The sequence below is a fragment of the Meles meles genome, chromosome 1 (assembly GCF_922984935.1).
Source record: "Meles meles chromosome 1, mMelMel3.1 paternal haplotype, whole genome shotgun sequence".
Taxonomy (NCBI): Eukaryota; Metazoa; Chordata; class Mammalia; order Carnivora; family Mustelidae; genus Meles; species Meles meles.
In genome coordinates, this window is record NC_060066.1 from 175270101 (window position 1) to 175296418 (window position 26318).

Consider the following 26318-nt stretch of genomic DNA (forward strand, 5'->3'; position numbering starts at 1 on the left):
CTCTGAGCTCAGGTCTCAGGGTGGAGGTGGACAAGAGGGCAAAAGGAGGGGAGGTGAAGGCCAAGGTAATATCTATACTCCCTCTCTTTTTGAGCCTCTACCTCAACACTGAGGGTCCTCCTTTTTTCCTCTCAGCTCTTGTCCTGGTCATCTAGGTGTCCATGCGAACTGTCAGTTCTCCCAAATTTCCCTCCTTGGTTCTGCTCCACAAACATTTATCTAGGGTTAACTGTGAGCCTCCTTTCTGCCACTTTCCTACCTCAGGTTCCTTTTACTTCCCCCTTAGACTGTAGCAGCAACTTGAGTGGCTCCCTCTGCCCCTGTCTTGCTCGCTCCATAAGCTATCTGATTCTGGTCACTCCACTGCTTAAAAAAACCCAGAAAGGGCTATCTACTGATACCCAATAAATTCCTTTTCCTGGCACTCCAGGCTCTTTTTTGCCTTCCCAGATCCATCTTCAGTTAGTCACCCTTCAGGCAGTCCACACTCCACCCATGTGTTCTCCAAACGCTCAGTCCAAACACAGGATGCAGTTTAAAAAAACCAACCAACCTAACAAACAAACTCTATCTTTCAGAATAGTTTTAGGGGCGCTTGGGTAGCTCAGTTGGTTAAGCATCTGTCTTTGGTTCAGGTCATAATCTCAGGGGCCTGGGATAGAGCTTCTTGGCTGACTCCCTGCTCAGTGGGAAGTCTTACTTCTCCCTCTGCCCCTCCCCCTGCTCATGCTCCCTACCTCTCTCTCTCTCTCTCAAATAAATAAATAAAATCTGGGAAAAAAAAGAATAGTTTTAGACTGACAGAAAAATTACAAAGATAGCACAAAGAGTTCTTCATTTACCCCGCACCCAGTTTCCCCTACTATTACTATCTTACATTAATATAGTACCTTTGTTCTAATTATAACCAATATTGACACCTTATTATTAACCAAAGTCCAGAGTTTATTCAGATTTCCTTAGTTTTTACCTAATACCCCTTTTCTGTTCCATGATCCTATCCAAGATACCAGACTGCATTTAATTGTAATGCCTGCTTTAGGCATCACAAGCATTGGGCCATTAGGCTCGACTGTGAGCATTAGGATGTACCTTATGTGTTTTGCTTTCCCTTTCCCTAGGGATTACCCTCCCCTCCCTCCCCCTCTCATCCCTTGACCCCCCTTTTCCACCAGCAAACTTCCATTTGACCTTAAAGGCTCAGTTCAAATAGAACCTCCTCTCAAAAACCTTCCCTGACCCACCTCACCTCTAGCCTGGGTTAAGGACCCAGCCTTTACTTTCTACACTTACCAGCTGTACTGCAAGGGTTTGGTACTTGGTTTTCCTCCCAGACCACAAGTTCCGTGAGGTAGGGTCAGGTCTGATTCATGTCTATAATTCTATTGCCCAGCAGGGCCTCGCAACGAGTAAGCATTCAAGAGAGCTTGGCAAAATGGAAGTCAGTGCTCAGGCCGTGCGTGACTTCATACTTCTCCAAGTCAAGGCCCGCCATTCTTCCTGCACCTGGCATATCTGACCCTTCTTTTGGCCCTGTATTAAGTTTTGCTTCCGCCAGCAACCTCCTCTGGTCAGTTCTGCCCCTCTGTGGCTTGGAAATCAGAAGCTCCTCTTCGGTTGGCCCCTCTGTAGAACAGCCACACTGCTTTCTCATGGGCTTTCCTCTCAGAGACATGTGGACACCAGTCCAGTTAGATCATTGGATACATCGTTGATCTCATTTGATCCTGAGAGGAGGTCTTGTCATCCTTATTGGACACATGAGGACACTGAGGCCCGGAGAGGTGGAGTGTTTGTACTTTTCCAGAGGTCACACAGCTGGTAAATGGCTTCAGTGAGACAGGAACCCAGGCGTTCATGACCCACCTTTAAACCTGGGCTCTTCTCACTGGATCACAGTGTTTCTACATACAAAAAAATGAGATCTACCCCAAGCAACAATTTAGTGCTGTCTTGGAGCCATCCTGGGATATTCCTGGCTCCTCCACAGGCACTGTTTTAAAGAGTACTTCAGGGGTTCCTGGGTGGCTCAGTTGTTAGGCCTCTGCCTTCAGCTTAGGTCAAGATCCCAGGATCCTGGGATCGAGCCCCACATCGAGCTCCCTGCTCAGTGGGGAGCCTGCTTCTCCCTCTCCCACCCCCCTGCTTGTGTTCCCTTTCTTGTTCTCTCTCTTTCTGTCAAATAACTAAATAAAATCTTAAAAAATAAAAAATAAAGAAATAAAGAGGACTCCAGGCTGAACCCTTCAGTTTCGTCAGCTAGGACTTAGGGAGGAAGAGATAAGGGAGTTAAGGAAGAAGAGAAAGAGTGAATAGAGGAAATCAGAGGTGATGCTAAGGTTGAACATTGTGTCCAGGCTCCTAGGAGGTGCCATTTTGTGAGGGGAGAAAAATGTTCTCTCAGGATACTGTCCTCCCCCACCACTGTGTTGCTGTGTCAACTGATTGAGCCTGAAGGCTGGCCTGGAAATTTACCACCAGTGGAGGCATAATTAGCCTTTTAATTTCCTTCCAGCGGAAGTTTGCTCAGGTAGTTACCAGCCCTGTTTTCTTGGGCTCCTCCCTCTTCCCACTTTCCCACACCTCCAGCTCTCCGGGAATCTGCCTGCTCTGAATATGGCACCAGGGGAGGAACAGCAGATAATTGAGGGCAAACTGTAAATTGAATGAACATGACTAATGTTTATACAGAGCTTTACAGCTGTGCAAGCACTGTCACAACACTTATTTTATCCTCCCATGAACGCAGGGAAAAGGATATTACTATCAGCCCCATTTTGCAACTAACAGATCAACTCAGAAAGTCAGATCACTGGTCTAAGGTTACACGCCAGGAAGAGACAGAGCTGCAATTTGATCTCAGGTGTGTTCGACCCCCAAATCCATCCTCTTGCTGCTGCCCCTCACAGTACTCACTCACTAAATGCTTATGATGTTTAAGTGATAAATAAGTGCTGAAGGTACACTTAAATTAGGGGGATGATGAGAATGAGGATTTTAAGAGGCTTCTTAGAGGAGGTGATCCCACCTCTGAGATGGGAATAGAATTGAATACCAATCATGGAATTTTAAAAAGTATTTTTTTTTTTTTTGGTCTTGTTTCCAAAGGGATTTATTTATTTTTTTTTAAAAGATTTTATTTATTTATTTGACAGAGAGTGACACAGCCAGAGAGGGAACACAAGCAGGGGGAGTGGGAGAGGGAGAAGCAGGCTTCCAACTGAGCAGGGAGCCCGACACAGGGCTCGATCCCAGGACCCTGGGATCAGGACCCAAGCCGAAGGCAGGCACCCAAGGACTGAGGCACCCAGGCACCCCTCCAAAGGGATTTATCGTGGTAAAGAAAGGTTAGACAGAATGAAGAACTTCATCTTTCTTTTCCAGGTTCTGACTCTAGCCTGATTTTTTCCCCTCAGGTGTGCTACTCCAAATAACCTCCCAGCAGTTCAGTCAATCCTAAAAAGTAAAAACCAGGCCAAATGAAAAACAAAACTGGAAGAGCTTGTGGTCTCGTGAATAAGACAACTTGGCAATTCACACAGTATTCATTAGAGGGAGGGTAGAATGGAGGTTAGGAAGACTGTGGGGTCAGACTACCCATTTCAGAACTTTATCATCTGCATGACCTCAGGCAAGTTTTTAACCTCCGAGTCTCCATTATTTCATCTGTTGAAGGGGTATGATAATGGAACCTCTCTCAGAAAGAGGTAATAACGAATTAGCACACCGCCTAGCACACTCTTAAGTCTCAGCAAATGGCAGCCAGTCATTACTTCTGCCTGTGGGTTATTGGGGGAAAATGTGAATCAGAGAAGAGGAAACATTTGAACTGAATTCTGAATGGTAATTAGGGACTGGGTCAGCAGGGTGGGGGATCAGGTTGTTCTAGGCAGAGGGAACAGCATGAAAAAAACAGAGACTTTGAAGAACACAATATTTGGGACCTGGAGAGTAGCTCAGGATGGTTAGAAGCTGGGTAGAAAGAATGGGAGGAGTGGCATGAGCTTAAGGCAGTCAAACTATTAAGTTAGAAAACCAGGGATAAATTTAGCATCCTAGCATTCTGGAAGGCACAGGGGTTAAACTAGCTTCAGCATTTACTAACTTGGACAAGTAGTTAACCTCTCTGTGCCTTGTTTTCTTTGTGCTACCCATCTCATAGAGCTGGTTGTGAAGATTGTGAAGTATAATGCATGAAAAACACTTGTCACAGTGCCTGACGGTTGGTAATACTCAATTTATCTTAATAATTATCATTATTACTATTTATCATGACTCCTTAGAACTAGAAGAGGCCCTAAAAATTACCTAGTCTGATATCCCTATTTTAAAGATGGAAAACCCCCATTGTCAGATGAACGGATAAAGATTCCACACACAATGGAATATTATTCCACCATCAAAAAGAATGAAATCTTAGCATTTGTGACAATGTGGATGGAATAGAGTGTATTATGTTAAGTGAAATAAGTCAGTCAGAGGAAGACAAGGACCATATGATTTCGCTCATATGTGGAATTTAAGAAACCAAACATATGAACACAGAGGAAGGGAAGGAAAAGTAAAATAAGATAAAAAGAGAGAGGGAGGTAAGCCATAAGAGATTCTTGACTCTAGGAAACAAACTGAGGGTTGCTAGAGAGGAGGTGGGTGGGGGATGCGGTAACTAGGTGATGGGCATTCAGGAGGGCGCTTGAGGGAAGGAGCACTGGGTGTTGTATGCAACTGATGAACCACTAAATTCTATCCCTCAAACAATAGTACAGCATATATTAACTAAATTGATTTAAATAAAATTTTTTTTAAAAAAGATGGAAAATCCAAGGCCCAGTGTGGGGCGTATTTATAACCCCACAAAGCAAGTTAGTGGTAGAATTAAATCATGCCCAGGCCTCCTGACTCCCAGCCTGCACCATGTGGCTCCCTTACTATCATCCGGTTGCCTCTGACAGATTCTCCCTCCCTCTTCAGATGATTGTCTCCCCTCCCTTGTAAATACATTTCAAGGCATTTGCTTTGTGTTTATCCTATTTTTAAAACACTCTGGCACCTGTATGCAAATGATCCTCAGGGGCCTTGTCTGCTATGGTGACTTGGGCCAACTCCCCAAAGAAAACAGCTATGCAACCAGAGAGAAAGCACAGCCCAGGACAGGGTGGAGGTCCCGGACTGTGTTTCTAGTGAAGTCCTAGAAGTCCTGGGGAGTTTATCCTCATCTCTCAGCTGCCATCTCTATTTAACTCTTTGTGTCTCTGTTTGGAAATGAGTTCGTGAGTAGGTCTCTGGCCAGGCTATAAGCTGAGTTTTTGGGATTTGAATGTCATGTCAGAAGGTGCTGGGGAACCCAGGCATGTGGGTGTTCACACCAGGTTTTCAGCTGTGGTGCTTGCTCAGGTTCTGGAGAAATGATCCTTCCTTTCAGGAAAGTGGAAGTGCTATAGGGGATTAGAGGGAGAAAGAGAACTTTATGACAACCCAATGGTTCTACCCAAGTCAAAGAGAATTGGTTCTCAGGAGGTGATGAGGGGTCAGAGCAAGGCCTCAAACACTTCTCTGATAAAGGGCAATTTCCCTGGCCCTTGGCATAAGCAGCAGTGTCCTCATCCCCATGGGCCTCACCATTTAGCACTTTCTGAAGTCTTGCAGGTGATAGGCCCTATGCTGGACACCACAAACCCCTCAGGAGTTCCCTGTTCTCTCCAGGACAATGTCCAAGCCTCTGGCCTGGCATTCAAGGCCTTGATGATCTAGCTAGCTCCAGCCTCACGTTCGACTTCACTCCCCGCCATCAGTATTTTTTTTTTTTTTAAGATTTTATTTATTTATTTGACAGAGAGAGATCACAAGTAGATAGAGAGGCAGGCAGAGAGAGAGAGAGGGAAGCAGGCTCCCTGCTGAGCAGAGAGTCCGATGCGGGACTCGATCCCAGGACCCTGAGATCATGACCTGAGCCGAAGGCAGCGGCTTAACCCACTGAGCCACCTAGGCGCCCCCGCCATCAGTATTTTAAGTACTATTTTTCAGAGAATCTAAAATGCTATCATTGATAATTTATATTCTTATTTCAGAGATGCTAAAATTTGGGGAAAAAATGGACATCTTAGAATCCTTCTGAGTATTTTATACTTCGGTGAAAATGGAACTGCCTGTATTTTTCCCCAGACACCATGCTGTTTCAGGCTTTATTATTATTTTTTTTTCCTTTTTAACTATTTCTTATGGAAAATTTTAAACACACACTCAAGTAGGGATACTAAATATAACATCAACTCCATAATAAGCTGCAACAATTAACGACTTATAATTTATCCTCCATGTTTTCCCCATATTTTGTTCTCCTGGGACTGTTAGTATGAATATCAACTGCCAATACTTACTATGGGCTTAATTTTTCTTTCTTTTTTTTCCTTTTTTTTTTTAAGATTTTCTTTATTTATTTGACAGATAGAGATCACAAGTAGGGAGAGAGGCAGGCAGAGAGAGAGAGAGGAGGAAGCAAGCTCCCTGCCAAGCAGAGAGCCCGATGTGGGGCTCGATCCCAGGACCCTGGGATCATGACCTGAGTGAAAGGCAGAGGCTTTAACCCACTGAGCCACCCAGGCACCCCTGGGCTTAATTTTTCTTAATCGTATATGCTCATTTAAAAAAATACTTTTAAGATTACAAACAGTCATAAAGAAGAGAACATTATCGATGTTTTGGTTGGTTTCTTTCCAATGAGTTTTTAACATAATTGCAGTCACACTGTACTTTCAGTTTTATATCCTGCTTTTTTTTTATAATTTTTTTTTTTTATTTGACAGAGAGAAATCACAACTAGGCACAGAGGCAGGTAGAGAGAGAGGAGGAAGCAGGCTCCCCGCGGAGCAGAGAGCCCGATGTGGGGCTCGATCCCAGGACCCTGGGATCACAACCTGAGCCGAAGGCAGAGGCCTTAACCCACTGAGCCACCCAGGCGCCCCTATGTCCTGCTTTTTAAAAAAATGTAACATTATAGGGGTGCCTGGGTGGCTTAGTCATTAAGTGTCTGCCTTCAGCTCTGGTCATGATCCTGTGACCCTGGGATGGAGCCCGGCATCGCATTGGGCTCCCTGCTTAGTGGTGGGCCTGCTTCTTCCCTCTCCCACTCCCCCTGCTTGTGTTCCCTCTTTCACGCTCTTTCTCTGTCAAATAAATAAATAAATAAATAAATAAATAAATAAAATCAGTCTTTAAAAAAAAGTAACATTATAGCGTAGTATAGCTAATACTAGAAAACCTTTATGAATATGTTCTTAATGACTTCATTGTACTTTTTTTTCCCATTTTATTTATTTTTTTCAGCATAACAGTATTCATTGTTTTTGCACATGTGCTCCATGCAAAACGTGCCCTCCCTATTACCTACCACCTGTTCCCCCAACCTCCCACCCCTGACCCTTCAAAACCCTCAGGTTGTTTTTCAGAGTCCATAGTCTCTTATGGTTCGCCTCCCCTCCCCAATGTCCATAGCCCCCTCCCCCTCTCCCAATCCCACCTCCCCCCAGCAACCCCCAGTTTGTTTTGTGAGATTAAGAGTCATTTATGGTTTGTCTCCCTCCGAATCCCATCTTGTTTCATTTATTCTTCTCCTATCCCCCTAACCCCCCATGTTGCTTCTCCATGTCCTCATATCAGGGAGATCATATGACAGTTGTCTTTCTCCGATTGACTTATTTCACTAAGCATGATACGCTCTAGTTCCATCCACGTCATCGCAAATGGCAAGATTTCATTTCTTTTGATGGCTGCATAGTATTCCATTGTGTATATATACCACATCTTCTTTATCCAGTCATCTGTTGATGGACATCTAGGTTCTTTCCATAGTTTGGCTATTGTAGACATTGCTGCTATAAACATTCGGGTACACGTGCCCCTTCGAATCACTACGTCTGCATCTTTAGGGTAAATACCCAGTAGTGCAATTGCTGGGTCATAGGGTAGTTCTATTTTCAACCTTTTGAGGAACCTCCATGCTGTTTTCCAGAGTGGTTGCACCAGCTTGCATTCCCACCAACAGTGGAGGAGGGTTCCCCTTTCTCCGCATCCTCGCCAGCATCTGTCATTTCCTGACTTGTTCATTTTAGCCATTCTGACTGGTGTGAGGTGATATCTCATTGTGGTTTTGATTTGTATTTCCCTGATGCCGAGTGACGTGGAGCACTTTTTCATGTGTCTGTTGGCCATCTGGATGTCTTCTTTGCAGAAATGTCTGTTCATGTCCTCTGCCCATTTCTTGATTGGATTGTTTGTTCTTTGGGTGTTGAGTTTGCTAAGTTCCTTATAGATTTTGGATACTAGCCCTTTATCTGATATGTCGTTTGCAAATATCTTCTCCCATTCTGTCAGTTGTCTTTTGGTTTTGTTAACTGTTTCCTTTGCTGTGCAAAAGCTTTTGATCTTGATGAAATCCCAACAGTTCATTTTTGCCCTTGCTTCCCTTGCCTTTGCCGTTGTTCCTAGGAAGATGTTGCTGTGGCTGAGGTCGAAGAGGTTGCTGCCTGCATTCTCCTCAAGGATTTTGATGGATTCCTTTCTCACATTGAGGTCCTTCATCCATTTGGAGTCTATTTTCGTGTGTGGTATAAGGAAGTGGTCCAATTTCATTTTTCTGCATGTGGCTGTCCAATTTTCCCAGCACCATTTATTGAAGAGGCTGTCTTTTTTCCATTGGACATTCTTTCCTGCTTTGTCGAAGATTAGTTGACCATAGAGTTGAGGGTCAATTTCTGGGCTCTCTATTCTGTTCCACTGATCTATGTGTCTGTTTTTGTGCCAGTACCATGTTGTCTTGATGATGACAGCTTTGTAATAGAGCTTGAAGTCCGGAATTGTGATGCTACCAACTTTGGCTTTCTTTTTCAATATTCCTTTGGCTATTCGAGGTCTTTTTGGTTCCATATAAATTTGAGGATTATTTGTTCCATTTCTTTGAAAAAAATGGATGGTATTTTGATAGGGATTGCATTAAATGTGTAGATTGCTTTAGGTAGCATGGACATTTTCACAATATTTATTCTTCCAATCCAGGAGCATGGAACATTTTTCCATTTCTTTGTGTCTTCCTCAATTTCTTTCATAAGTACTTTATAATTTTCTGTGTATAGATTCTTAGCCTCTTTGGTTAGGTTTATTCCTAGGTATCTTATAGTTTTGGGTGCAATTGTAAATGGGATTGACTCCTTAATTTCTCTTTCTTCTGTCTTGTTTTGGTGTACAGAAATGCAACTGATTTCTGTGCATTGATTTTATATCCTGACACTTTACTGAATTCCTGTACAAGTTCTAGCAGTTTTGGAGTGGAGTCTTTTGGGTTTTCCACATATAGTATCATATCATCTGCGAAGAGTGATAGTTTGACTTCTTCTTTACCAATTTGGATGCCTTTAATTTCTTTTTGTTGTCTGATTGCTGAGGCTAGGACTTCTAGTACTATGTTGAATAGCAGTGGTGATAATGGACATCCCTGCCGTGTTCCTGACCTTAGCGGAAAAGCTTTCAGTTTTTCTCCATTGAGAATGATATTTGCGGTGGGTTTTTCATAGATGGCTTTGATAATATTGAGGTATGTGCCCTCTATCCCTACACTTTGAAGAGTTTTGATCAGGAAGGGATGCTGTACTTTGTCAAATGCTTTTTCAGCATCTATTGAGAGTATCATATGGTTCTTGTTCTTTTATTAATGTGTTGTATCACATTGATTGATTTGCAGATGTTGAACCAACCCTGCAGCCCTGGAATAAATCCCACTTGATCGTGGTGAATAATCCTTTTAATGTACTGTTGAATCCTATTGGCTAGTATTTTGGCGAGAATTTTTGCATCTGTGTTCATCAAAGATATTGGTCTGTAGTTCTCTTTTTTGGTGGGATCCTTGTCTGGTTTTGGGATCAAGGTGATGCCGGCCTCATAGAATGAGTTTGGAAGTTTTCCTTCCATTTCTATTTTTTGGAACAGTTTCAGGAGAATAGGAATGAGTTCTTCTTTAAATGTTTGGTAGAATTCCCCTGGGAAGCCGTCTGGCCCTGGGCTTTTGTTTGTTTGGAGATTTTTGATGACTGTTTCAATCTCCTTACTGGTGATGGGCCTGTTCAGGTTTTCTATTTCTTCCTGGTTCAGTTGTGGTAGTTTATATGTCTCTAGGAATGCATCCATTTCTTCCAGATTGTCAAATTTGTTGGCGTAGAGTTGCTCATAGTTTGTTCTTATAATTGTCTGTATTTCTTTGGTGTTAGTTGTGATCTCTCCTCTTTCATTCATGATTTTATTTATTTGGGTCCTTTCTCTTTTCTTTTTGATGAGTCTGGCCAGGGGTTTATCAGTCTTATTGATTCTTTCAAAGAACCAGCTCCTAGTTTCATTGATTTTTTCTATTGTTTTTTTTTGTTTCTATTTCATTGATTTCTGCTCTGATCTTTATGATTTCTCTTCTCCTGCTGGCTTTAGGGTTTCTTTCTTGTTCTTTCTCCAGCTCCTTTACATGTAGGGTTAGGTTGTGTACTTGAGACCTTTCTTGTTTCTTGAGAAAGGCTTGTACCGCTATATATTTTCCTCTCAGGACTGCCTTTGCTGTGTCCCACAGATTTTGAACCGTTGTGTTTTCATTATCATTTGTTTCCATGAATTTTTTCAATTCTTCTTTAATTTCCTGGTTGACCCATTCATTCTTTAGAAGGATGCTGTTTAGTCTCCATGTATTTGGGTTCTTTCCAGCTTTCCTCTTGTGATTGAGTTCTAGCTTCAGAGCATTGTGGTCTGAAAATATGCAGGGAATGATCCTAATCTTTTGATACCGGTTGAGACCTGATTTGTGACCCAGGATGTGATCTATTCTGGAGAAGGTTCCATGTGCACTAGAGAAGAATGTGTATTCTGTTGCTTTGGGATGAAATGTTCTGAATATATCTGTGATGTCCATCTGGTCCAGTGTGTCATTTAAGGCCTTTATTTCCTTGTTGATCTTTTGCTTGGATGATCTGTCCATTTCACTGAGGGGAGTGTTAAAGTCCCCTACTATTATTGTATTATTATTGATGTGTTTCTTTGATTTTGTTATTAATTGGTTGATATAGTTGGCTGCTCCCACGTTAGGGGCACAGATATTTAAAATTGTTAGATCTTCTTGTTGGACAGACCCTTTGAGTAGGATATAGTGTCCTTCCTCATCTCTTATTATAGTCTTTGGCTTAAAATCTAATTGATCTGATATAAGGATTGCCACCCCAGCTTTCTTCTGATGCCCATTAGCATGGTAAATTGTTTTCCACCCCCTCACTTTAAATCTGGAGGTGTCTTCGCGTCTAAAATGAGTTTCTTGTAGGCAACATACTGATGGGTTTTGTTTTTTTATCCATTCTGATACCCTGTGTCTTTTGATTGGGGCATTTAGCCCATTAACATTCAGGGTAACTATTGAGAGATATGAATTTAGTGCCATTATTAGCCTATAAGGTGACTGTTACTGTATATTGTCTCTGTACCTTTCTGATCTACTACTTTTAGGCTCTCTCTTTGCTTAGAGGACCCCTTTCAATATTTCCTGTAGAGCTGGTTTGGTGTTTGCAAATTCTTTCAGTTTTTGTTTGTCCTGGAAGCTTTTGATCTCTCCTTCTATTTTCAATGATAGCCTAGCTGGATAGAGTATTCTTGGCTGCATGTTTTTCTCGTTTAGTGCTCTGAATATATCATGCCAGCTCTTTGGCCTGCCAGGTCTCTGTGGATAAGTCTGCTGCCAATCTAATATTTTTACCATTGTATGTTACAGACTTCTTTTCTCGGGCTGCTTTCAGGATTTTCTCTTTGTCACTAAGACTTGTAAATTTTACTATTAGGTGACGGGGTGTGGACCTATTCTTGTTGACTTTGAGGGGGGTTCTCTGCATCTCCTGGATTTTGATGCTTGTTCCCTTTGCCATATTAGGGAAATTCTCTCCAATAATTCTCTCCCATAGACCTTCTGCTCCCTTCTCTGTTTCTTATTCTTCTGGAATCCCAATTATTCTAATGTTTCGTCTTATGGTGTCACTTATCTCTCGAATTCTCCCCTCATGGTCCAGTAGCTGTTTGTCCCTCTTTTGTTCGGCTTCTTTATTCTCTGTCATTTGGTCTTCTATATCACTAATTCTTTCTTCTGCCTCATTTATCCTAGCAGTGAGAGCCTCCATTTTTGATTGCACCTCATTAATAGCTTTTTTGATTTCAACTTGGTTAGATTTTAGTTCTTTAATTTCTCCAGAAAGGGCTTTAATATCTCCAGAGAGGGTTTCTCTAATATCTTCCATGCCTTTTTCGAGCCCGGCTAGAATGTTCAGAATCGTCATTCTGAACTCTTGATCTGACATATTACCAATGTCTGTGTTGATTAGGTCCCTAGCCTTTGGTACTGTCTCTTGTTCTTTTGTTTGTGGTGATTTTTTCCGCCTTGTCATTTTGTCCAGATAAGAGGATATGAAGGAGCAAATAAAATACTAAAAGGGTGGCAAAGACCCCAGAAAAATGCGCTGTAACCAAATGAGAAGAGACCCCAAATTGTGGGGGGGAGAAAGGGGATAAAAAGAGGTTCAGAAAAAAAAAAAAGAAAAAAATTTAAAAAATAAAACAAATAAAGAAAAAATATATATATTTAGATAAACTAGTCAAAAACGTTAAAAAAGAAAAAGGTAAAAGTTTTAAAAAGTTTAGCAGAAGAAGAAAAAAGAAAAAAAATTGAAAAAAGAAAAGAGAAAAAAAAAATGAAGTAGCCGCAAGACTAAAGAATCATGGGGAGAAAGCCATGAGTTCCGTGCTTTGCTTTCTCCTCCTCTGGAATTGCGCTGCTTTCTTAGGAGTTGAACCTACTTTCCTTGATAGATAAACTTCGTCCTGGCTGGATATTTTGTTGATCTTCTGGGGGAGGGGCCTGTTGTAGTGACTCTCAAGTGTTTTGCCCGAGGCGGGATTGCACCGCCCTTACCAGCGGCCGGACTAAGTAATCGGCTCAGGTTCGCTTTTGGGAGCTTCTGTTCCCTGAACGCTTTCCGTAGAGTTCCAGAGGACGGGAATGAAAATGGCGGCCTCCTAGTCTCCGGCCTGGAGGAGCCGTGAGCCTGGGGCCCCACTCCTCAGTGCGCCCCCAGAGGACAGCACCCAATCACTCCCGTACCCCCAGCCTCTAGCCGCGCTCCGAGCTCACCCAGCCCGCGACCAGTTCAAGGTAACCCCGAGCTGAGAGTTCAGTCCTCGGCTCTGTCTCTGCAGCCGACTTCTCCGTTCTAATACCTGCGAGCTCTGCGACACTCCGACACCCCCGATCCTTCTGTGACCCTGCGGGACCTGCGGCCACGCTGACCCCGCGTGGGCTTCACCCTGGGTTAGCCTCTGGAGCAATGTCCCTCAGTGGAACAGACTTTTAAAAGTCCTGATTTTGTGCTCCGTTCCTCTGCCGCTTGCCGGGAGCCGGCCCCTCCCCCCGCGGTCTATCTTCCCGTCGTTTTAGATTCACTTCTCCGCCAGTCCTACCTTTCAGAAAGTGGTTGATTTTCTGTTTCTAGAGTTGCTGTTCTTCTTCTCTTCGATCTCCCGTTGGATTTGTAGGTGTTTGCAATGTTTAGATAAGCTATTGAGCTGATCTCCTGCTACCTGATGTAGTTTCAGCCTCCTACTTCTCCGCCATCTTGACTCCTCGACTTCATTGTACATTTTAAGGAGGATGCACCAAATTCGTTCATTGATTCATGCATTCAGTTGTATTTGTTGCACTTACATGTGTTGTGTACTCTAAATCATGGTAAAAGAATAAGCCACAGTCTCTGGCCTCTATGCTAAGCTTAGCTGTTCTCTGTTATTTAAATGTTTAACTACTTTTCTGTTTGGAGCTGTTATGACTCATGTTACAGTGATCAGTGATCATCCTGTGTGTAAAACTTTTCCTGGGTTTCAGATTCTTTCCTTTAAATAGATTCTCAATAGTGAAATTCCTATTTCACTCTATCTTTGCCAGCATGGAATATTATGTTATTTAATTTTAGCTAATTCAATAGGTTAAAAAAATGTTATCTCATCATTTCAAATTGCATTTCTCTGATTACTTATTGAGCAATCATCTGTATATTTATTAACCATTTGTTTTCTGCAAATTGTTTGACAAGATTCCTATTTTTATCTCTGACAATTTCTCAGTACAGGTCTGACTCTCATATCCTTTTACTTGCTGTGACCTGGGAATGTATTGTATAATCTTGTTCCAAGCTTCTTTTTTTTCCTCCTGGCCCTCTTCCTACCTCACTTCTTCCCCCACCTCTTCCTGTCTTGAAGGGGAGTTGACAGGAAGTGAAAAATTAAGTGAATTCCCCAGAGAGTCTTCTCAGAATGCTCTTAATGGTGCTGATGTCAATTTGGAGGCAAAAAGGGTGAGGAGGAAATGGGTTGGCAAGTCTGATGCTAAATTTGTCCATGCCAAAGCACTCTGGTTTTATGGATGATGGTCATTCAGCGTTCATTCATCTTTATAGTACCTGCTATGTGCCCAGGCCTGTGTTGGGTACTGATAAGGGTTTACTAGTTAGAGAAGACACAAATGAAATAGGTCATAATTAATAGTCAACTATGTACATTTCAAAGGCATTCAGACTAAGTGGAGAGGTTCAGCAGATAATTGGAAATTTCCATCTGAAACTTGGAAGTGAGGGGCCCAGGGGAGGATAAAGAGCCAGTGTAGAAGACAGAGCAGGAGTAGGGGGAGATAAAGGGAACATACTGGTGAAGCAAGGTTTCATAGATGCAGAGGAAAGGAGGGGTTTCAAGAAGAGGAGTGTGTGTCTGGAGATGTCATCTTTGTTAATTAGGGCAACAGAGAGAACACATTATCTGCCCTTCTCTCCTTCATTCATTTCTTTGTTCATTTAGTATTTTTGAATACCTGCCAGGTGCCAGGCACTGCTTTAGATATTGCTGAAGGTACAGAAATGAAAGATAGCCCCTAACCCACAGTCTAAATGAGGAGATACAGATGGGAGTGGAAACAAATCCTTGACAAGTGCTGTGATGTATTCATTCAGAAAATATTTATTGAATACCCAAGACATGTCAGATATATTGAGGGACAATGAAAGGAAGTCCTATGACCTTTAGTTTACCTGCCTGAAGTAAAATGTCATGCCTATATCTTAATGGAAAGCAGTGGTTATATCCTTGAGAGATTTTGAGTTTTCAGTTTTTGAGGGTTTTGTGTAAGAGACCAATGCCAAAAGTAAGAATCCAGGGCACTTGTTTCTCTGGGCCTTGGCTTCTGTAAAATGAGGGAGTTGACCCTATATGTATCTATCATAGGATTTGTCACATCTGAGATACCTTTCCCACTGGACTGAGAATTCCCAGAGCAGGGATTACATGGAACTTTTTCACTGGCATAGTGTGGGCTTAATAAATACTTGTGGAATTGATTATTCTTGGAAGGGAAGCTTCTGCTCTAATATTCTGTGCTTTAATATTCTGTCACTAAAATAAAGTCCCATGTACATTCTGTGGAGCTCAGAAGGAATGCTGACACACTTTGATGCTGGATCCTAAAGAACTTTCTGGAGTAGATGCCCTTTGACCTGGACCTCAAAGGTTAGATAGGATTATAGCAGGCAGGGAAGTGCTGTATAATCCCCAGTCCTGACTTCCAGTGACCTCTTTCCTGCCCTTCACCCTCAAGACTCCATCACTTACTACCTATATGCCCTTAGACTTTAATTTTCTCACCTGTAAACCAGTAGTGATAATAATATATGGTATGCTGGAAAGAACATCCTGTGGAGTCCAAGTAGATTTGAATCCCAGACCAGCCAAGTAGCTGTATGACCTTGGGAAGACCTCTAGGTCTCAGTTTCCCTACCTGCAAAATAAAGGAGTCAGACAGGATGAGCTAAGATTGATTTCTTCTGGCTCTAAAAAGTCTGTATCCAGGGTTATTGTTCATATCCAGTGAGATGATGCAACAAAATGTTTATAAACTGTAGGTGCTCTGCAGTGTGGTTTATACTGCTGAGGACAGATGGGTATAACACCAAGTTAGCTCCAAGAGATCACTTTCTCCATTCCTTAGTCCTCTGCTTCTCCCAGGCACCACCGAACCTCCCTAAAATGCCCTCTACCTCTGATTTCCTACCATTCCCATGGGACATAATGCCTCTGCTCCCTGCTGCTGCAAAATACAGAGAACTTGGGGCATGGCAGCTATGGGTAAGAGGGTGGGTTGTGGGGAGAACCAGTTCAGAAGCTCTCTCCTTACCTGCCTTCTTGGTGTTCATTATTTCTAATTCCCTACATGGCTCAGAGGTAGTGAATTGAAGAGGGAGGAGGGAAGAGTCTGGTCAGGGAAGAAGGTATACAGCAGGGTGGTATCCAGGGATGGAGGCCCCAGAAATAACCTCTTACTAGTTGTGTGACCTTCCAAGTTCTGTCACTGCTCTGGGCCTCTCCCTTTGTCTATAACATGGAAAGGGACCAGTAGGAGGGTGGTTTGTGTGATCTCACAGACCCTTTTCTAATCAGTCTTGAAGTTACTATGTGAGTTTTCCCTATCCAGCTCATGGTCACCCCTTGAGTTTCATTCAGCATTCTTACTAAGAGCCTACTGTGTGTCAGGCACTATAGTCAAGGGCCTGGGATTTAGCTAAATATGAAATTTGGTCTTAAGATGTTCATAATCTGAAATAGGAGACAGATAAATAAACCAGTAACTATATTAAATGTGACATGTCCAGGGATGTAATACCAAAGCATAAAAGAGTGGAGAGGAAAGTTATTTTGTCAGGGGAGAGAGGGTCAGGGAGAGCTCAAGAGAGGATGTGACCTTTGCATGAGTTTGTAAATTATAAAAGAGAAGGGGATTCCTGGCAAACATCTGCAAATCCGCAAAAGGCCCACGCGCTTGGTTAGGCAAAACTGGAACTCATGGGTCGAATGGAGGTAAGAGAGGGAAGGAACTGGAAGGGAAGCCTGAGCTAGATCCTTGAAGGGTCTGTGTGTTCTACTGGGAAAGTTGGACCCTGTGGTGTGGGCTGTGGGAGGCCAGAGAAGGAATTTAGGTCAAGAGGGAAATAATGAGATTTGGATTTTAGAAAAGCCCCATCTGACATTCAGTGTGCTCTACTGAAAATGTTGCAGACACTCAATAAATTCATCCTTCCCACAAGTATTTATTGGAAACCTCCCCCACCTTATGTGCTAGTGCTGTGCTGGACACCGAGACACAATAGTAAGCAGAACCAGACATCCTGTTCTTGTGGCACTTGCAGTTTGGCAGAAGAAACAGACTTTAATCCAATAATTACACAAATAAATACAAAATTACAGTGGGGATGAGTGCCACAAAGGAGAAGTACACGGTGCCAGGACAGCATGTAATTGGAGCATTTGACTTTGCCAGGATGGTCAGGGGAGCTTCTCTGCTGTGCTAAGCTGCGCTTCAAAGGAAGAATATTGCCTCAAGAAAAGGCACAGGAAGGCTCTATGGGAACAGCCCCTCAGGCCTCAGAATCCCATCCAATGCGTGTTTACCTTCTGCAGCAGATCTGAAGCCAGTATGTGTTGTAGTATCCTTTGATCTCCAGGACCTGGCCAACACTGCCACAGCCAGTGAAGATGTGAAAGAAAAGAGAGGCAAAGGAGGGAAACCTGTTAGGCACTTTAGCTATTTGAAGATAGCAGTGCTGTTCCCCAGAGTACTAAACATCTTCCTTCCTGTGGTTGTCCTCCCAGGATACAGTTTCAAGTTCCCATCACTGTTCTGGTTCTTCAGCTAATTGTCCAAATCCCTGTGACAGGTGGTTTAAAACTGAGCTGTAGCCTTGTGTAGAGAGCCGTGGTCCCTGGAGCAAAAAGACCTGGTTTTCCTTAAGCCCCTTTCCATCATTCACTGTCTTTTGCCTCCACAAGCTTCAGTTGCCTCTGTTGTGGAAAGGGGATTTGGTTCTTCCTCTCATAGGATTTCTTTGGGAATTAACTGAGATAATAAGAACAAACTTTATAACCTCTAAGAGCTAAGCAAATATAGGATTTAAATATTTGGAAGGCTGCCACAGGAGTGAAAAATTAGATTTATTCTTTGTGTCTCCAGAGAACAGAATTAAATCAATGGATAAAAATTACCACATACAGAGTTCAGCTCAACAGAAGGAAGAAATGTTCTAATAAACAGAACTGTCCATCAGCAGAATGGCTGCCTTTTAAGGTGGTGGGCATCCAGCATTAGAAACACTAAATACAAGTGTGCTGTAGAATGAATTCCTATTTTGAGCAAGAGGGTAAATTGAAAACTCTTAAGGTTTTCTTTTAGCTTTAGAATTCAACAATCTGGTAGTCAAGACAAGTGGAGGAGCTGAGAGAGGGAAGATGTGGCGGAGAGTAGCATGAGCAGAAATATGGAGCAGAAATGAGTGTGGCATGTGTGGCGACCATGAGGAAACTCTAGAGAGAAATGAAGGGTCTGTGTTGGGTTGGTGATTCAGTGGAAGATAAAGAAGATAACTAATATTGATTGAGCACCTGAGTGCCAGACACTTGTGATTCCATTTAAGCTCTGTGGGTACAGCCTTATCCTCTGGTGGAGGGGAGATCGTTCGCCCCAGGAAGCCATAGAGGACCTCCTGTCTGGGGGGATGGGGTGCTGCAGAGTGGGCTGGGTCCTGTCTTAGGGGGCGTAAAGGGATCAAGAATATTCTGGTTGGGCTGTAGGTTGTATTGAAAATGCACAGGCTGTGGTCAAAAGACAGAATTTGAATCCTGACTCTGTCTCCTCGTAGCTTATGACTCCAGCAGTTTTCTTAAACTCTGTGATCCTCAGCTAATTTATATGTAAAATGGAGACTTAAACTTATCCTGCTTTAGGCTGCTGTAACAGTTAAGAGAAATGATGGGAAATAAAGGGCATCCTGAGAAGAGGATGGGCCTTGGAATCTGACAGAACCCGAGGTTTGACTCTGTCTGCTATGAACTGGTTGCAGGATCTTAGGCAAGTCATTTAACTTTTTCTCATCTGTAAATAGAGATAACAGTCTGTCAAGGCTGTTTGATGATTAAATAAAATAGGAAAGGTGCTTAGCATGGTGCCTGGCATATAACAACGCTCAACTAGCAGTTTTATTTTATTACTGTAAATAATGAGATCCCGTATATAAAGCATTTATCAAAATGTCTGGCACATAGTAGGTGTTCAGTTGATATTAGCTTCTTTCCCCCTTGCCTGTGTGTCTGTCTGCCACGTGCGGCTGCTGGAGGCTGGGCAGCGGCTTGCTCACCGTGGTGTCCACTCTCTGGCGTAATGCTTTGCCCACAGAAAGAGCTCAATGAATGCCTGTTTCATAAAAGTGAATTGATTGCTTTTGATGACATGGTCTTCTTCCTCAAGTAGCCAGTGAGTCATGCCTCTTTCTTTCTCCTCCTTCCTGTCTCCTCTTTGGTTCTATTTCTGACTCTCATCAGTAGGAGGGGAATCAATGTTTGTCAAAGTGATTTTTAAAAATAAAAGAGAGAGGGAGGTTCAGGAGCAATTCTCTGGGCTACTTTCCATTGAGCACAGAATAGTGAGAGCTGGATTGTTGTTCCAACCTTGTGTTTCTTCAAGTGAGATAACCATAACAACAATATCAACAGTAGTAGCAGGAACTACTATGGGCTTTACTAAGTACCTACTGTGTGCCTGGCCTTCTGCCAGGCACTACAAATACATTATCTTTAGTCCTCACACAAGCACTTCAAGGATGGTATTATTATCACCACTTTACAAATGAGAAAACTAAGGCTTAGAAGAGTTAAGTAATAATGAAAATGATATGTACTCCCATATTTGAGTAGTGGTTATGAGCTAGACATTTTAAAAAATCTTCTGTAATTGCAAACAGCCTACAATGGAGGCATCATTATTTCTAGTCTAGGTGTGAGGAAGCTGAGTCTCAGAGAGATTAAAAAAAAACAACACACAAGCTTTCCAAAATCACACAACTGATGAATGCAGAGCTGGGAGTCAGACCAAACCCTGCTCAACTTTTATGCTCATCCGATCCCTTTCTATCAGACCATTTGCTACTCCCTGAGGGAAGCATCATATTAAGACTTTGGCTGGAGGCAGCCCTGGGCAGGTTTGAATGGGTGGGAAGTGACACATTTCATGAAGCTCATCTACTCCAGCTGGGCAGACCCTGGGAAGCTGGCCCTGTTCCTGGGGCTAACTCTGGAAGTGCAGAAATAACAATTCTGATTCTTTTATGGCACTTACTATGTACTAGGAAACATTCCCAGCATTTTAGATATAATAACTTTCTTAATCTTCACAATAAGTAGATACCACTATTATTCCCACTTTATAGATGGAGAGAATGCTGCTCAGAAAGGAAAATTGCCCAAGGAGAGGATTACATTAGAGCATAAATACCAGGGGACAGTGATTTGGGAGGCATTTTAGAGGCTGCCTACCATAGCCCCACAGTAAGTAGTAGAATAGGGATTCACACCCAGGAGTCTAACTTCAGAGACCACACTCAGTCTCAAAACTATGTGGCCTTAGGCGCCTGGGTGGCTCAGTGGGTTAAGCCGCTGCCTTCGGCTCGGGTCATGATCTTGGGGTCCTGGGATCGAGTTCCGCGTCGGGCTCTCTGCTCAGCAGGGAGCCTGCTTCCCTCTCTCTCTGCCTGCCTCTCTGCCTACTTGTGATCTCTCTCTCTGTCAAATAAATAAATAATAAAATCTTTAAAAAAAAACCACAACTATGTGACCTTTGTGTTTAGTGAGTGGTGATTGAATCCCTACTGTATGTACAGCCCTATGCTAGGCACTAGGAGCATGGAGATGAAACTGCTTCCTTGTCCAAGCTCATTTATCACTCCATACCAGGGCTTGGCTTCTTTTCTTTGTTCTTTCCTTTTCTCTTCTCTTCTTCAGTCTCTACACCCAATGTGGGGCTTAATTGGACATCAGTTGGGTGGCAGGACTCTTCTGTCAAATAGCTGGCACACAGGGCCAGGCTCTAGTCAAGAGGTGGGGGACTAGAAACTCTCTCAGGGAAATGCTACAACACAGATGGAGTGAGAAGAATTGAGACCTGCTAGCCATGCAGCTGCTCAGAAATCCTGCCTGGAGACATATCTTGAAAGAAGTTGCTCTGGCTGATATCGAAGAGGTTACTGCCTATGTTCTCCTCTAGGATTCTGATGGATTCCAAAGGCAAAGGAAACAAAAGCGAAAATGAACTTTTGGGACTTCATCAATATCAAAAGCTTCTGCACAGCAAAGGAAACAGTCAACAAAACAAAAAGGCAACCCATGGAATGGGAGAAGATATTTGCAAATGACAGTACAGACAAAAGGTTGATATCCAGGATCTATAAAGAACTCCTCAAACTCAACATACACAAAACAGATAATCATATCAAAAAATGGGCAGAAGATATGAACAGACACTTCTCCAATGAAGACATACAAATGGCTATCAGACACATGAAAAAATGCTCATCATCACTAGCTATCAGGGAGATTCAAATTAAAACCACACTGAGATATCACCTTACACCAGTTAGAATGGCCAAAATTAGCATGACAGGAAACAACGTGTGTTGGAGAGGTTGTGGAGAAAGGGGAACCCTCTTACACTGTTGGTGGGAATGCAAGTTGGTGCAGCCACTTTGAAGAACAGTGCGGAGATTCTTCAAGAAATTAAAAATAGAGCTTCCCTATGACCCTGCAGTTGCACTACTGGGTATTTACCCCAAAGATACAGATGTAGTGAAAAGAAGGGCCATCTGAACCCCAATGTTCATAGCAGCAATGGCCACAGTCGCCAAACTGTGGAAAGAACCAAGATGCCCTTCAGTGGACGAATGGATAAGGAAGATGTGGTCCATATACACTATGGAGTATCATGCCTCTATCAGAAAAGATGAATACCCAACTTTTGTAGCAACATGGACGGGACTGGAAGAGATTATGCTGAGTGAAATAAGTCAGGCAGAGAGAGTTAAGTATCATATGGTTTCACTTATTTGTGGAGCATAACAAATAACATGGAGGACATGGGGAGATGGAGAGGAGAAGGGAGTTGAGGGAAATTGGAAGGGGAGATGAACCATGAGAGGCTATGGACTCTGAAAAACAACCTGAGGGTTTTGAAGGGGTGGGGGGGTGGGAGGTTGGGGAACCAGGTGGTGGGTAATAGGGAGGGCATGTATTGCATGGAGCACTGGGTGTGGTGCAAAAACAATGAATACTGTTACTCTGAAAAGGAATTTAAAAAAGTGAAAAACAAACAAACAAACAAAAACCAGAAATCCTGCCTGGGCCTCTGTATCACTGCTTGGGATGGTTGGCTAAACTCTAGACCTTATAGGACAAGATTTGAGGACTGCCCTGCTGATGGGTGGAAGGAGTCTCATCTGTGGTGTTGACTCCGAGGAGTTCAGGAAGCTGAGGCAAGGGTGTGTGGGGATGGAGTGGATCAAATACTGCTGGCGGGTTCCAGAGGTACACACACAACTTCTGCATAGATATGGCAAACTGATGATTTCTCTTAGTGGTGCCTAAAATTTCCGGTGTTACATGTTCACTCACTCATCCATCTCTTTACTCATTCATTAATTCATTCATCTGTGTACTCATTTTTGAAATGGAGAAAGTTATATTTGCCAGAACTCTTAGGGAGAAGTACTGTATGTGGTTAGAAGAATACTCTGATAAGCCACTTGAAATGAAGAGTAAGAAACCCAAGGACCATGCTCAACAAAAGGAGATGGAGATTTATATGCTCCCCAAGAATGGTGGGTGTAGTAAGTACAGATTCAGTTTTTCTGAGTAAGGTTGTGCAAGTCTGGGCCAGAGCTGAATTGCTGAGAATATAGAGAAAATAAGCCCTTCCAGAAGCATAACTATTATCTTTAATTTCTCATCTCTTCACCTCTAATCCATCACCATGCCCTACAGTTCACCTCTTAAACACCTCTTGGATCTGTTTCTACTTCATTCTCACTGCTGCCACTCTATTTCAATTAGCAATAATCGCGCCTCGGATAAACCTCATTGGCTACGATACTGCCACTGCGCAAAGCTTGCCACTCTATTTCAAATGCTTACTGGGTCTCATTGGAACCACTGCAAAGATCTTCTAACTAGCATTCCTGCTTGCCATCTCTTCTTCCAGTCCATTCTCTGCATCGCAGCCGGAGTGATCTTTCTAAATAACGTTCAGATTTAGTTATGTTAATTCCCTGCCTCAGAATCTTTCATTTTAAAAGATAAAGTCCAGAGGTGCCTGAGTGGCTTAGTTGGTTGAGTGTCTGACTCTTGATCTCAGCTCAGATCTTGATCTTGGGGTCATGAGTTCAAGCCCCATGTTGGGCTCTGTGCTGGGCATGGAGCCTAAAAAAAAAAAGATAAAGTCCAAACCCCATAACACAACCTTTAAAGCTCTTTCTAGTTTTAGCACCTACTCATTTCCCATTTCCTACCATTCCTTTAGTTCTTTTGGAGTAACTCAACGGCAAAAACTCTTCCTTCTGCCATAATACTTTCCTTCACTTCTCTGCTTGGAAAATTCTTCTTTAGAAAGAAGTCCTTGTGTCCTCCTACTATTGTCAGATAAGCTCATCTTCAGGCCAGTGTTTCTGGACTTGGTACAGATTCCATTAGTGGGAGCTACGCTGTCTGCCACATTTATGATTCTCCTCCTGGGCATATTAAAAGATTGCATTTTCTTGGATGTGGGTGTGTGACTTGCTTTGGCTAGTGAAATGGGAGAAGTGGAAGTTTTAAGAGCCAGCACATGACTCACACTTTTTCCCTCTGGTAGCTGCTCTGTTGGTCTTTATCTTGGAATAGGAAGACAAAAAGCAGAGCACCCAGCTCTTAATGGATATGTAGTAATAGTAAAAATAAAACCTTGTTTAAGCTGCTGAGATTTAGGGATTGCTTTGTTACTGAATAACTCAGTGTATCCTAACAGATATACTCTCTCTGCTTTGACATCTTCTATAATTACTCAAAACCACCATGGTTCTACCTTACCTGATTTGTGTGACACGTTTTCTTTATACTGATTATCTGGAACTGAAGACATATTGCCACATACTGCTTATTATCAGTCTATCAGTGTATGTCTTAGCTACCTCTGCACTTTTACTGAAGCTCTTTGAGGGTAGGTATAGTGCTTGTTCCATTTTTAGATCACACAAAGTATAGTTCATGGCTATGAATTACATATTCATAGTATAAATTCATAATATGATTGTAATGAGTGTAGGAGTCATATAGACTTATTTTTTAAAATTTTTTTATTTATTTCTTTTTAGTGTTCCAGAATTCATTGTTTATACACCACACCCAGAGCTCCATGCAATACGTGCCCTCGATAATACCCACCACCAGCCTCACCCATCCGCCCCCCCAGACCCTCAGTTTGTTTCTCAGAGTCCACAGTCTCTCATGGTTCGTCTCCCCCTCCAATTTCCCCCAACTCACTTCTCCTCTCCATCTCCCAGTGTCCTCCATGTTATTCCTTATGCTCCACAAATAAGCAAAACCGTATGACAGTTGACTCTCTCTGCTTGACTTATTTCACTCAGCATACTCTCTTCCAGTCCCATCCATGTTGATACAAAAGTTGGGTCTTCATCCTGATAGAGGCATAATACTCCATTGTATATATGGACCATATCTTCTTTAGCCATTCATCAGCTGAAGGGCATCTTGGTTCTTTCCACAGTTTGGCGACTGTGGCCATTGCTGCTGTGAACACTGGGGTACAGGTGGCCCTTCTTTTCACTACATCTGTATCTTTGGGGTAAATACCTAGTAGTGCAATTGCAGGTCATAGGGAAGCCAGATAGACTTATTTTGAATTGCAGTTCTGACAGTGGTGATCCGTCTCAGCCTCAGTTTCCTCATCTGGAGTAAAATGGAGTAACCTACAGAGTTTTTCTGAGTATGTGGATAACTGGTGCAACATATGTACAAATAATGACATGGTGTAGTTATTATTGTTCCCTTCTTTGTTTTTATTACCATTGTAGATTGTGTTCAGGAAATATTTGTGCATACATCCTTTATTGATTAAGGTTTAGTGGTATGTGCTTTGGACCTGGAATCAGAAGTCCTGGATTTAAGGCATAGTTTGTGTCACCAGCTTTATGACTGTGGGAAAGTCACATACCCTGGCTGCATTTTTGTGTTCTCAGCTATAAAATGTAAATGCTAATAATACCTACCTCACAGGGATTTTATAAAATTTAAATAAGCTAATATATGAGGAAATGTTTTATACATGCTCAAGGATCATGCATTCTGAAATTGTAATGAAACAGAGAAGATTGTCTGGTCCCTCACATAAGGGCTGTGTGGACGTTTGTAAAGCATCCCAGTGTGCTCCAGTGACACTTTGCTCGTGGTCTTGTTTTTGCTTGCTTGCTTACACATCTGTCTTGCCAACTGGGCTGTGATCTGCTTGAGATAAAGAATTGTGTTGGTTATTTTTTAAGCAAAATATTTATTTCTCCTTATATAAGAGCAACATGTGCTTATTGTAGATAAAATAAAAGTGCATGAAAAAAAAATTAAAATCCCTGTAATGCTTGACTCTCATACAGAGATAATCACTACTAATCTTTCGATGTGCTTTCCAGTTTTCTTTTCTACATATATCGTTAGAAAACTGATGCTATATCACATATACAAGCATTGTTGCATGTTCAACAAATATTTTTGTGCATAGGTCTGATTTTCTAATTTTGTAGCAAACGTCTTGAGGAGGAAAATTTCTGGGTCAGGAGTACAAATATTGGGGTGCCTTGATGGCTCAGTCATTAGGCATCTGCCTTTGTCTCAGGTCATGATCCCAGCGTCCTAGGATCGAGTTCCACAGCAGGCTTCTTGCTCAGCAGGGAGCATGCATCTCCCTCTCCAGCTCCCCTTGCTCGTGTTCCCTCTCTCACTCTCTCTTTCTGTCATAAATGAAAAAAATCTTTTTTTAAAAAAGGTGCAAATATTTTTAATGATCTTGAGACTTCCAAATTGATTTTCAGAAAGACTGAACCAAGTTTCCTTGAGCAAGGTGTGAGGTTGTGCATCTCACTATATCCTCATCTATAATGGGAATTATAATTTAAAATAGTTCAAATCTGGTGTGCCTGGGCGGCTCATTTGTTAAGTGTCTGTCTTCGGCTCAGGACATGATCCCAGGGTCCTGGGATCGAGCCCCGCATTGGGCTCTCTGCTCCACCAGCCTGTTTCTCCCTCTCCCACTGCTTGCTTCTCCCTCTCTCTGTCAAATGAATGAATGAAATCTTTAAAAAAAT

General features: G+C 42.5%; 1 protein-coding gene and 1 pseudogene across 1 annotated transcript in view; one reads left to right on the forward strand and one right to left on the reverse strand.

Moving 5' to 3' along the window:
* Positions 1 to 26318, forward strand: part of RAB3B (RAB3B, member RAS oncogene family) — an 83474-nt gene that overhangs the window by 28834 nt on the left and 28322 nt on the right. The window lies entirely within an intron of this gene.
* Positions 22974 to 23079, reverse strand: LOC123927946 (annotated as a pseudogene).